Source organism: Oncorhynchus nerka, linkage group LG28 (genome assembly GCF_034236695.1).
Source record: "Oncorhynchus nerka isolate Pitt River linkage group LG28, Oner_Uvic_2.0, whole genome shotgun sequence".
NCBI classification, from domain to species: domain Eukaryota; kingdom Metazoa; phylum Chordata; class Actinopteri; order Salmoniformes; family Salmonidae; genus Oncorhynchus; species Oncorhynchus nerka.
This window is the reverse complement of record NC_088423.1, coordinates 46,341,034-46,353,255: the sequence shown is the minus strand read 5'-3', so window position 1 is coordinate 46,353,255 and position 12,222 is coordinate 46,341,034. Positions and strand designations below refer to the sequence as shown.

Genomic DNA, 12,222 nt, shown 5'->3' with positions numbered 1-12,222 from the left:
CTTAACTCCATGTCTAGCATCCAGTTACCAGTGGTCACCCTGCTCTGTCCAACATCCTATTTTCAGCCTTCTATTGACTGCTTTTAAGAGGACAATTGGCTGACCTTAACTGACATTACCTGAACAGCTGAATCGAGGAAGATGGACTCTCCCCTATATCTGGTTCCTTGCCAGGTTTCTTCCTTTCTTCTGGGAGAGTTTTTCTAAGGCTTGCTCTTGGGAGGTTAAGGCCTTGGCTTTGTTGAACTTTCTGTAACAAATTACTTTGTGAAAATTGTGCTCGACTAACAAAGTTTAATTAATTGATTGTACCGCCATTTTGCCTCAACGACCAATTAGAGCAGCTGTTGGTGCCGAGGCAATAATTGGGTGGTTTTAGGGGCGAGATGAAGGCACACAGCTTGTGTACTCAGTAGTGCTAAGCGATTAACCAACATTTCAGCAATATTTTGGTTTTTAAACAGCTAATTGACCAACATCGGTTCAATTATTTGAATTCCATTTTGTTCAGTTTTTTTTCTCGTCAGCTCAATGCGCAGTTTCTCGAAAGATGAATTGGATCAAGCTCGAACTGCGCGATGTAGTAGGGAGTTGTAGTTTCCAACAGGCCAATATGCTACATAGTATAGCGCAGAAAATGTGGTAATTAACTATAATCACCATAAACCATTGGGTGCCTACTTGTCGGGTCTGTGTGGGGCAAACACGGAGAGGGAGAGAAGAGAGCACGTGTTCGAGGGAGAGCAGATGCATCTCCACCTGAAAATACGGGATCTAAGTGATTAATAGTTGGTATTCAGCAGTCATAACAGTATGCCTTATTTACTTTGAAGCAGCCATGTAGAGATGAGATGACTTGGAATGAAACAAAACAATATACACAACTGAAATATCTTATTAAAGTAATGTTAATAAATTATGGCTAAGTGAAATAAGCAGTAATGGGCAGTCAACTACATTAATGGGACTTGTCATTTTTTATTCATTCAACCCACATAATGCATAGTGCATTTAACGTTAAAAAAAATATATATACATTTTTTTTAAATCAACATCGAAAACCATATTTAAAAAAATAATTAAAATATCAAACAGACCTCAAAAAGCACTAATTGCTCAGCACTAGTCACCTGAATTGGTCTAATCAAAAAGCAGCTACATATAAATCGAGCCTAGTGAGGGTCGTTTGCAAAAACCCAAATGAACACGTTTCCACTGAGGTGAGGGTAGTGCTCTATTATTAACAAGCACCTGGACTGGGCGATGGTGTGCTCTACATGGCCGTGTTCAGTGTTGTTTGGGCGAAGCTTGAATAATTTAACGGAGGAAGAGATGGCTACGGTTCATATAACTGAGCCCATGGAAAAAGAAAAAAATATATATATTTGTTTTCTTCCTAGGACGTCACGTATGGGAGAGAGAATAATAACCCAAGTCATTACGTGCCACTGAGGGCTCTTGACTTGGTGTATCCTGGGCGGCTGACTTTCATTCTCCACCATTATAATGAGGCTGGAGCTACTGTACTAACGCAACAACGAAAGACCAAACATTTACAAAAGAAGTGGCTCTTCGTTCTCATTTACATTAAGTAAACAGAAAAACATTACATAATCCTCTTGTATGAATAAATAAACCTGTTTAAACCGGTTCTATTTCAAACCTGAGTGAAAAGCATTCTTCCCTGTGGAAACCATAGGAGAACATCCAAACAGCAGGAGGTTCACAGTGTGCCACGCTAAACTTAACTTAAAAGCAATTCACAAAACAGTAACACCACAATGTGCAGAAGGGAAATTAATGTGTATTTTAGCAGTATAATTGGAGTGATTTTGTGCATATTTCATACAGAAAGAGAGAAAAACCAAGGACAGAGAGTAATGAATGGAAAGCATACTTTGTGTGTGTGTGTGTCTGTGAGGAGGTAGAGAGAGCAAGCAAGAGGGGGAGAGAGAGTGAGAAACGGGGAGAGAACGAAAGCAGGATTATAGAGAGAATCGCATATGAATAGTCCCTCACCTTTAAGAGTATATGCTGCGTGCTCCAGACTCATCACCCTGAGTGTGTCCCCTCTTCGTTTCCTCTTCGTCCTCTCTCTCTTGGCATGTGAACCTCTGGGCTACTGATAACCTGAAACAAAAGAAGGTGGATGGAAAAACACAGCCGTGTTAGTACCTCTGGGCTGTCAATCTCCCGACTCTTCGGATACGGTAACAAGCCAGACGAAGCTGGGGCTCAAGGGACAGTGTGTGCGAAGCAAGCCTCATAAGGGAGTCTGTTTCATTCTCTGTCCTTTACATTCACTCCTACACAGTCTGACTGACTGACTGCTGCCACACACTAGCTAGCTTCCTCTTCTACTCTAGAATGATCATGAGGATTCTATTGAGAAAAATCTATAATTTTAGACAGCCACTGTGCCTTCTCAAAGTGACTCACTGTGCTCTATTTGTCAGAATCCGACACGAAAGGAGAAGGCCTTGATAATACATTTAGCCTTGATAACAAATTTTTTGCTTGGATGGAACTGTCTGGAAGTGTTGGATTCTGGGTTAAACTTGGTATATTGCTTTACTAGAGACTGGTTTTTACGTCAGAAGTGAATGGTTATCTGTAGGAGCCAGATGGCTTTGGAATGTGCTGGGTGGACAGGAGGAAGTCACAGGATTGCTGTAGGGATATGGGTGGACATCTTTGGATTAGGCAAATGAGGGAGTTGACGGTTTATTACCCTATTACTTCGTCTTCCTGTCAAACCATAAAAGATGTAAGGATTGGAGAGAAGGAGTAGTACCTAATAAGAGTATATATATACTTGTCGTGGTGGAAACATGTTTTGTCTGATGCAGCTGTATTGATCCTCTTGGAAGAATAAAATGGTTTAAGCTGTCAACTTTTTTTACTCTGAGAATTAGAACCAAAACACTTGGCGCTGCAAGCAGGGTTCACCACGATTTGTAGTCAAACCAGAGAGTCCAGATCAGTGGAGCTGGCAACAAACAAGGAAGGCACAGTTCCTACACCTGTTTCCACTGATTCTGACATCTTGGGGAGATGAGAATCGTAGGCTGAACAATTATAGGATACGGACCTAGAGAGCCTGAGTTTATTCGCTAGGCCCATTGTGTAATGACTAGTCATAAATATCTAGTGCAGGGTAGGTTCTATATCTAGGTAAAAATCAGGAGTAGCATAGGTTTCATAAGGATAGGCCTCGAGTGGAGGTTTTCCACTGCGAGATCCAGGTAAAAATCAGGAGTAGCATAGGTTTCATTAGGATAGGCCCCGAGTGGAGGTTTTCCACTGCGAGATCCAGGTAAAAATCAGGAGTAGCATAGGTTTCATTAGGATAGGCCCCGAGTGGGGGTTTTCCTCTGCGAGATCCAGGTAAAAATCAGGAGTAGCGTAAGTTTCATTAGGATAGGCCCCGAGTGGAGGTTTTCCACTGCGAGATCCAGGTAAAAATCAGGAATAGCGTAAGTTTCATTAGGATAGGCCCCGAGTGGAGGTTTTCCTCTGCGAGATCCAGGAGTGACAATACAGTGTAGGGCAGGTTCCGTATTAGGATATACCCCCACTAGGGACCTTCCCCTCAGATCTGTAGAAAGGACAAAAATCCTAGCTGCAGTGAGTTTTTGTAAGACGAGAGTTCTAGAAGCTAGTGAGTAAAACAAAAACAAAGGAAAAATAAGATATTCAAACACTGAGTTACAAGTATTAGCAGTAGCAATAAAGAGAGGTTGGTTAGATGCCCTGTTGGGTACAGAACCATGACAGATTATGTGGAAAGAGGAAGACAAGTGTGAATAATTTAGGTAATGTGGGTTATCAACAACAGTGATATTTGAGGCACAATACTGGAATAAGACATTAAGTAATCGGTATTCTCCAGTAATACATTTGCAGACGCTATTGTATCTAATACAAGGTCTATCTAATACAAGGTGTTAAGTGACCAATTAATTATTATCCGTGGAAGTGGGTAGCGCTACCTTGGAAAATAGATAATAGAAGGTGTGTATTATAGACAGGAGTGAAGAAATCTAAAACACCCTAGACACAGTTTGGGAATAATAACTATTCATATGGCGTCAGACGGCCCCGATTCTCCAAGCAGAGGATTTTAATAAAGCAATGGAGTAGCTGAAATAAGCGCACAAGCATTCTACCAATTCGGCTCGAATATGGGGAATTAATAGAGGTACTTAGCGACAAAAAGACTGGGTGCGTGAGTACATTGATAGAATTTGTACTTCTGCTTTGATGGCAGGTTTGAAACCTGCGATCAAAATGACAATTGTGGGGGGGATGAGGACAAAATAGAGCAAGATGTTTGAGTTGAATATAAATCCGCTCACTTCGCAAGACGTGCGAGGGGTTAATACAACCACAGTGAAAGTCACTAACAGTGGTTTCAATGGCCAAGGTAAGACAAAGAAACGTAGCAGCAAAACATCGAAGCGTAAGGAGATAATCTCACATCTAAAACAGGGAGCATCGGACATTGGAAGAATGAGTGTATGGTGATACTGAAACCTGCTGTACTCGAAGGAAATTCCGCTAAACAAGCTTTTGCATCTTTTTCAAAAGAGCAACAACAAATCCTTTTGAGAGTAGCAGGAGAGGAAAAGTCACATATCGGTGTATAGCTTCGGTTCGATCGATAGCGGCTCATAGAGATTACAGTTTCTAGTTGAAGGAACACGTATGAGATCACGTCTTACCCAACTGTTCAATAGAGGCCAGGGATCAAATATCACGGATTCCTTAGGACGAGAAATTGGCTAAAATTGGCACAGGAAAACATATTTTGGGTTGAAGAATCTAGGCCAAATGCCAGGGGAATGTATTCTAGAGGTAACAAAATTTAAATAATCTGGCCAAACACTCTTTTTGGGGGGATATAATGAGACATTGTGTGTAGTTTTATTCTGATATAGATTTTGAGAATGTACGAAAGGGTGGAGGGGTAACGAGAGGGGTAACGAGGAATTAGCAAAGGGGTTACTAAACCTAAAATTAACTTAATTTTTTTTGTAAGTTCATGAACATTGTGGTGCAGTGGTTGTGGAGTATAGTACATACTAAATAAAAGATACATCAAATCAAATTTATTTATATAGCCCTTCGTACATCAGCTGATATCTCAAAGTGCTGTACAGAAACCCAGCCTAAAACCCCAAACAGCAAACAATGCAGGTGTAAAAGCACATCAATTATGGAGTGGGCTATAAATGGAGTTCCAGATTAGTGAGGCCTGTTCATGTGTGAAACCATAGGTCAAAAACGCACACACAAAAACAGACTTTACCGGTTACAAATATGCGTTAGTGGTGTTGATAAAGTGGATTTATTTTGGATGGGGTCTTTTCAATTCAGTTTTAAATTGGGTATGCAGAAGGATAGAAATATTTGGAAGGTTTTTAAATGGTTTCTGAAGGACAGGAAAAGTAAAGGGATAGGAAATATTTAATGGTGTCGAATGCCCTGTATCCTGACTTTCTGGTAAAGCCTGACCAATCTCACTAGATATGATAGATACAGGTGGGATTTAATTATAAAATGAATGAGAAACACCCGTTTCTGTTCGATTTTACCATTGCTTTATGAGATACTATCATTTCCTTATGGAGTTATCAAGAGTTGTAATTCTAAGTTGATAGGTTATTCGAATGCGGTTATTCTTGATTTAACATGTTTTTGAATCACAATGTGAATCATGTATTTGAAGAGAAAGTTACCAGTTCCCTGGGGTCCTGGTCTCTGGGTAAATATACAAATGCACTTTGTGCATGTAGAAGGAAAAATATGTTAAATAGGGATGACAGTTACTCCAAATTGATTGTGATATGTGAATTGCTGATTTAATTTTTTGTTCATGTTTCGATACAAATTTCACCAGATTGGGATTTATGGAGTGTGGGATTCCCGGATGGATAGGGAGCTAACTTCCTGGTCTGGTAACTCTTCCGAGATGTCACCAGTAAAATAAGGGAGTATGAACGAATTTTGAAAATGGTTTCAACAGTAACAGTATGTTGTTATGCTCTGACATATATTTGAAGTCAGAAGTTTACATACACTTAGGTTGGAGTCATTAAAACTTGTTTTTCAACGACTCCACACATTTCTTTTCAACAAGTTGGTTAGGACATCTACTTTGTACATGACAAGTCATTTTTCCAACAATTGTTTACAGAGAGATTATTTCACTTATAATTCACCGTTTCACAAATCCAGTGGTTCAGAGGTTTACATACACGAAGTTGACTGTGCCTTTAAACAGCTTGGAAAATTCTAGAAAATGAGGTCATGGCTTTAGAAGCTTCTGATAGGCTAATTGACATCATTTGAGTCAATTGGAGGTGTACCTGTGGATGTATTTCAAGGCCTGCCTTCAAACTCAATGCCTCTTTGCTTGACATCATGGGAAAATCAAAGAAATCAGCCAAGACCTCAGAAAAAAATTGTAGACCTCCACAAATCTAGGTCATCCTTGGGAGCAATTTCCAAACGCCTGAAGGTACCACCATCTTTACAAACAATAGTACGCAAGTATAAACACCATAGGACCAAGCAGCCATCATACCGCTCAGGAAGGAGACGCGTTCTGTCTCCTAGAGATGAACGTATTTTGGTGCGAAAAGTGCAACTCAATCCCAGAGGAACAGCAAAGGACCTTGTGTAGATGCTGGAGGAAACAGGTACAAAAGTATATTTTTCCACAGTAAAACGAGTCCTATATCAACATAACCTGAAAGGCAGCTCAGCAGGGAAGAAGCCACTGCTCCAAAACCGCCATAAAAAAGCCCGATTACGGTTTGCAATTGCACATGGGGACAAAGATTGTACTTTTTGGAGAAATCTCCTCTGGTCTGATGAAACAAAAATAGAACTGTTTGGCTATAATTACCATCGTTATGTTTGGAGGAAAAGGGGGAGGCTTGCAAGCCAAAGAACACCATCTCAACCGTGAAGCAAGGGGGTGGCAGCATCATGTTGTGGGGGTGCTTTGCTGCAGGAGGGACTGGGACACTTCACAAAATAGATGGCATCATGAGGGACATTATGTGGATATATTGAAGCAACATCACAAGACATCAGTCAGGAAGTTAAAGCTTGGTCGCAAATGGGTCTTCCAAATGGACAATGACACCAAGCATACTTCCAAGATTGTTGCAAAATGGCTTAAGGACAACAAAGTCAAGGTATTGGAGTGGCCATCACAAAGCCCTGACCTCAATCCCATAGAAAATTTGTGGGCAGAACTGACAACGTGTGTGCGAGCAAGGAGGCCTACAAACCTGACTCAGTTACACCAGCTCTGTCAGGAGGAATGGGCCAAAATTCACCCAACTTATTGTGGGAAGCTTGTGGAAGGCTACCCAAAACGTTTGACCCAAGTTTAAAAAAAATTAAAGGCAATGCTACCAAATACAAATTGAGTGTATGCAAATGTCTGACCCACTGGGAATGTGAAGAAATAAAAGCTGAAATAACTCATTCTCTACTATTATTCTGACATGTCACATTCTTAAAATAAAAGTGGTAATCCTAACTGACCGAAGACAGGGAATTTTTACTAGGAATAAGTGTCAGGAATTGTGAAAAAAATGAGTTTAAATGTATTTGGCTAAGGTGTATGTAAACTGCTAACTTCAACTGTAGGTACTCTGATAAATCAGGGCTAACTTACTTAACAGTCTCTACCAATCACAGAGAGTCATTGAGAGGTAAAGACAACGCAATGGGGGGAAAAAAGTCTCTCCAGGGTTAAAATGTGAGCTAATGCGGGTTGGAGAAGGTTCATAGTACACCTTGTACACCTTGGTTGAAGTGGAGATTAAAATCAATACTGGAGCCCACATGTAACCGATTGAAGTCTTAGAAAATCCATTTTCAGCACTGCAGTGCATTGGGATATAATAGGCTTCAGCATGTTTTTCATTGGGATTAATGGGCATGTTTGGGCAAGCTGCACAACTTTGTGGAGGCTGTAAAGTTCACCTCATCCCAAACAGTCTTTCAGAATCATTTAAATGGTTCAGAGAGACAATGCAAAACACCAGTCATCAATTAGGCCTAACACATACTGAAACTGGGATAAGAATAACAGCATCAGGTGGAACGTCACCCTAAATGTAAGCAGCTTTCTTCTGACTGCAAGACACAGTGCTCTGTTCACCTTAGGCCTACATGGTTAAAGCATAGGTCATCATATAAAAGTGAGCGGGGTATGAATCAAATCGTACAATGTTATGCATGTGGGGGAAGAGGCAAGGAAATCTGCAAATCCCTTTAAGTACCAACAAGACACCACAAGAGATAACAAAATTAATTTCAGTCATATTGGATGTAATTACTGAAAAGGAGTAGAGTTCTCATTCTCAGCCGGAACCCAGCGGTCTGCGCCTCAAATTCGGAGAATTGATTCGGTCAGGGCAGGTTTTGGGCTTGCTGCCCTGTGTAAAAATTGTTTTAAAAAGAAAAGGGCCTGCATGTCTTTCACACCTTTACTACTGCTTTCTCACAGCAACTAACAGTGCCAAGATTCCAAATTTGTCTGGGCCAGAGAAATGTGACCATGATGAAAAAAATGTTTCTGATTGTAAAGTTAGAAATTGCGATATGAATAGGTTGGAGTGCACACGGGAGAATGATGATCCACGAGACCACGACAGATCTCACATCTCGGAATCAAAGAGAAGACCATCATTTCAATGGCATCTGCTAACGCCAATAGATCCTAATAAAATACATCCCATGACTGCCCTGCAAATGTGCCTTGCTGGACCTTCTAAACTATCGAAAGTCGACCCTTAATTGATCCAAAGGTTTTCCTAAATCAGGCATACGCTTGCAGTTATTTCAGAATAAAACATGCATTTAAAAACAAGGAGCTTTTGTTTAATTATTCAAATGGTGGTTTAGCACAAAATCTAGTTATTTATTGTTTAATTACTCAAGGCTCCCTTTGTTCTCCTAATTCATTTTCAAAATAAATGTTTTGATTGCATTTAAAAGGCATGAATGAATAGTATGCTGTGTAATGACATGAATGAATGAGTAACGTTAAAGAGGTGTTCTGGAACTTTGGCGACTACATAAGTATTTTTTTAAACCTTTTGCTTTGGGCTGGATGTGTCAATGTGTAGTTCATACATTATTAATCTATGAGCAGAATTACTGTCTGACCTCAACTAGCCATGAAATACCTAGTTTGAAAGCGACTGCTGGAAGCTGTGTGGTGCCATTTTGAGTACTGCAAGCTTGGCCCACATGGGCTAGCCCCCTAGTAATTAAGAGTTCCAGCCAATGAGCTTCAGCCCCTCGTCATTTGAGTGACAGCTAGCAAGATGCACATTAACAAGTTGCACAGTGAAAGAAGGCTGGCCCAGGCATACCCAGCATTATCCAATAAGGTTGCAGGGCGGGTCCAACGGCTCAGTGACACAGCAGAGAGGGAGAGCGGGCAATGACGTACTGCCCATATCTGCAAATACTGTATTAGTGCACATATTTTACTTCCTGGATAGCTCCCATGTGTAAACTTGCAAAGGCCGCCAGTCCCCTCATTATGCGTTCATTGACTTGAACGGGGATGCCCATTCTATTAATTTTATTTCAATTCCAGCACATGCAGTGAAGAGAAAATGTGTAAATTATACACAAACAATTGTTTTTGCTATTCTAATGTTTATTTTGGGGACTGCCGTCATTTGGATGGCCAATTACAGTCATCCAAAATTCCATGACCGTCATAGCCCTAGTGGCAGCAGCACGGGGATCCGTTTTGTCTCGAAGGATACTTTAAAAACTATGAAGTATGCAAATATTCCAGACATACAGAACAGGACGCACTCCCCACAGCTTGATGGTGGAAAGATTATATACGGCTACTTACTATAGCCTATAGGCCTACGCGAGTCATGAGCAAAATCATACACTTGATTAAGTCTACATTATTGCATGCTAAAAGTTTCTGATCAGTGATTAAACTAATAAATGAGCTACCACCTCCACTTATTTGGCCAACCAGAGTTCCATTATCCAAATATACAGACAGATTCACTGAAACAAAATCACATTGATTGATTAATCAGACAAGTCACAGGCTGTTAGTCGGAAGTTGGACAGGCTACCACGCGAGTGAAGAGCAACATCTACTTGTTAAGCTACATAACATGCTAGCAAAATGCTCTGATCAGTACTTATGAGCAAACTAGAATAAAGATGATCATGAGCACTCCAATGTTTCCCCTAAATTAATTTAGCAGAAGCAGGCCGCCGCTGCTAAATCGTTGCCGCCACATTTTAAGTGCGTTGAGGAAATAAATTCAACAAATTAACTTTTACCAAGGCACACCTGTTAATTAAAATGCATTCCAGGTGACTACCTCATAACACTGGTTGAGAGAATGCCAAGAGTGTGCAAAGCTGTCATCAAGGAAAAGGGTGGCTACTTTGAAGAATCAAAAATATATTTTGATTTGTTTAACACTTTTTTGGTAACTACATGATTCCATGTGTGTTATTTCATAGTGTTGAAGTCTTCGCTATTATTCATCAATGTAGAAAATAGAAAAATAAAGAAAAACCCTTGAATGAGTAGGTGTCCAAACATTTGACTGGTACTGTATATTTGTAGCGAGCAGTGGCATGAAGGAGAGCCACGAGTGCACAGCCACCGCTTTCTCCTAATCATCTCCCTACATTGCTGGGGCACGCATCAGTTCTATATTTCAGATGGTGTCAACATATTACATGTTCATGTATTTTTTTTTAAGTCACCAGAAATGACCTTGTCACAGTCGTTCTACAAAATAAATCTCCTGGAGTGCATGCCCGGACCTCCACAGCAAAGTGGATTTAGTTCATCCATGTTGCTTTATTGGAGACATGGAGGGGAATTGTAAATATCATACATGTGATGGATCAATCTGCATCGAAATGGATAAATCTGCATTAAAAAAAATCAGTTTAGTAATGAACCATTTCTTTCTAACTGCTTTTTGGGAGACTGCAGAAAGAAGACAGGAGATCATTAAAATGGGGCCCATCAGCGAGAGCTGCCATGGGACTTTTCTTCCTGAATGCACCATATTGTCTCACCTGACCCCGGCCCTATGATCCCTTCCCACAATCCCGCTCTGCCTATGCTAAACCGTGTGACGTGTAATCCCATCATCTCTAATTCTGTGCTTCGTAGAACATCACAGACTCAGAGATGGACAGACAGGCCTGGACAGAGACAGTGGACACACCTGAGGTGTGACTGTGACAGTCTTCGAAGGGAAAATGACTACCCCCTCTCAATGAAGCTACGAAAATTAAAGGGCGACCACGGTACTGCAGGCATTGTTTGCTGAAAACCAGATCCCCCATTGGTGAATGGAAAAATGGCAATCTTAATGGTCAATCCGTTTAAATAAAAAAATGCTTTCTTAGACAATCATGGTACCAATAATTGCTTCAAATCAAATTTTATTTGTCACATACACATGGTTAGCAGATGTTAATGCGAGTGTAGCGAAATGCTTGCTTATAAACCTTGAACTGATTATTTATTGCAAACAGAAGAAGAAGTTAATTTAGTCGCTAATCGCAGCCTGCACTACCCCAGGCGGGGTAGTGCAGGGTAGCCTAGTGGTTAGCCTAGTGGTTAGAGCATTGGACTTGTAACCGGAAGGTTGCAAGTTCAAACCCCCGAGCTGACAAGGTACCAATCTGTCGTTCTGCCCCTGAACAGGCAGTTAACCCACTGTTCCTAGGCCGTCATTGAAAATAAGAATTTGTTCTTGACTGACTTGCCTGGTTAAATAAAGGTAAAATAAATTAAATAAATAAATAAAACCCCAGTTGGCCTTCAACTGGAGTTCATCAATGAGGGCAGCACTGAGCGAGCCTGCAACATCACTTCCTGGAGTAGCTCAAACTGATCCATGAGACGCCATCTTAAACAACTTAAATTTGGCTTCAATGTGCTATTGAGTCAACACATAGAAATGTATGTCTCATCATCAATGGCATATGCAGTCATTGTAGTCTTCCATACTATAGTGACAACAGTTCCTCGGCCAGGGCCCAGGACATGTTTGACTCATCGGGGCCTTAGGGCTGTGGTACAGAGGGAGCATTCGGCTGGGTCTGGGAGCTGTCAGCGCGATGTGTGGTAGCCTCCTCACTCTCAGGCCATGGCATCCTGTCTCCCCGCGGAGCATA

General features: G+C 40.9%; 1 protein-coding gene across 1 annotated transcript in view; it reads right to left on the bottom strand.

Annotated features, from left to right (window-relative positions):
* LOC115113308 (tight junction-associated protein 1-like) overlaps nucleotides 1–12,222 on the bottom strand; it is a 121,680-nt gene that overhangs the window by 57,158 nt on the left and 52,300 nt on the right. Inside the window, exon 2 of the mRNA XM_029640822.2 lies at nucleotides 2,020–2,130. The gene's annotated coding sequence lies outside the window, so the exon portion shown is untranslated. The remainder of the gene's footprint in view (nucleotides 1–2,019; nucleotides 2,131–12,222) is intronic.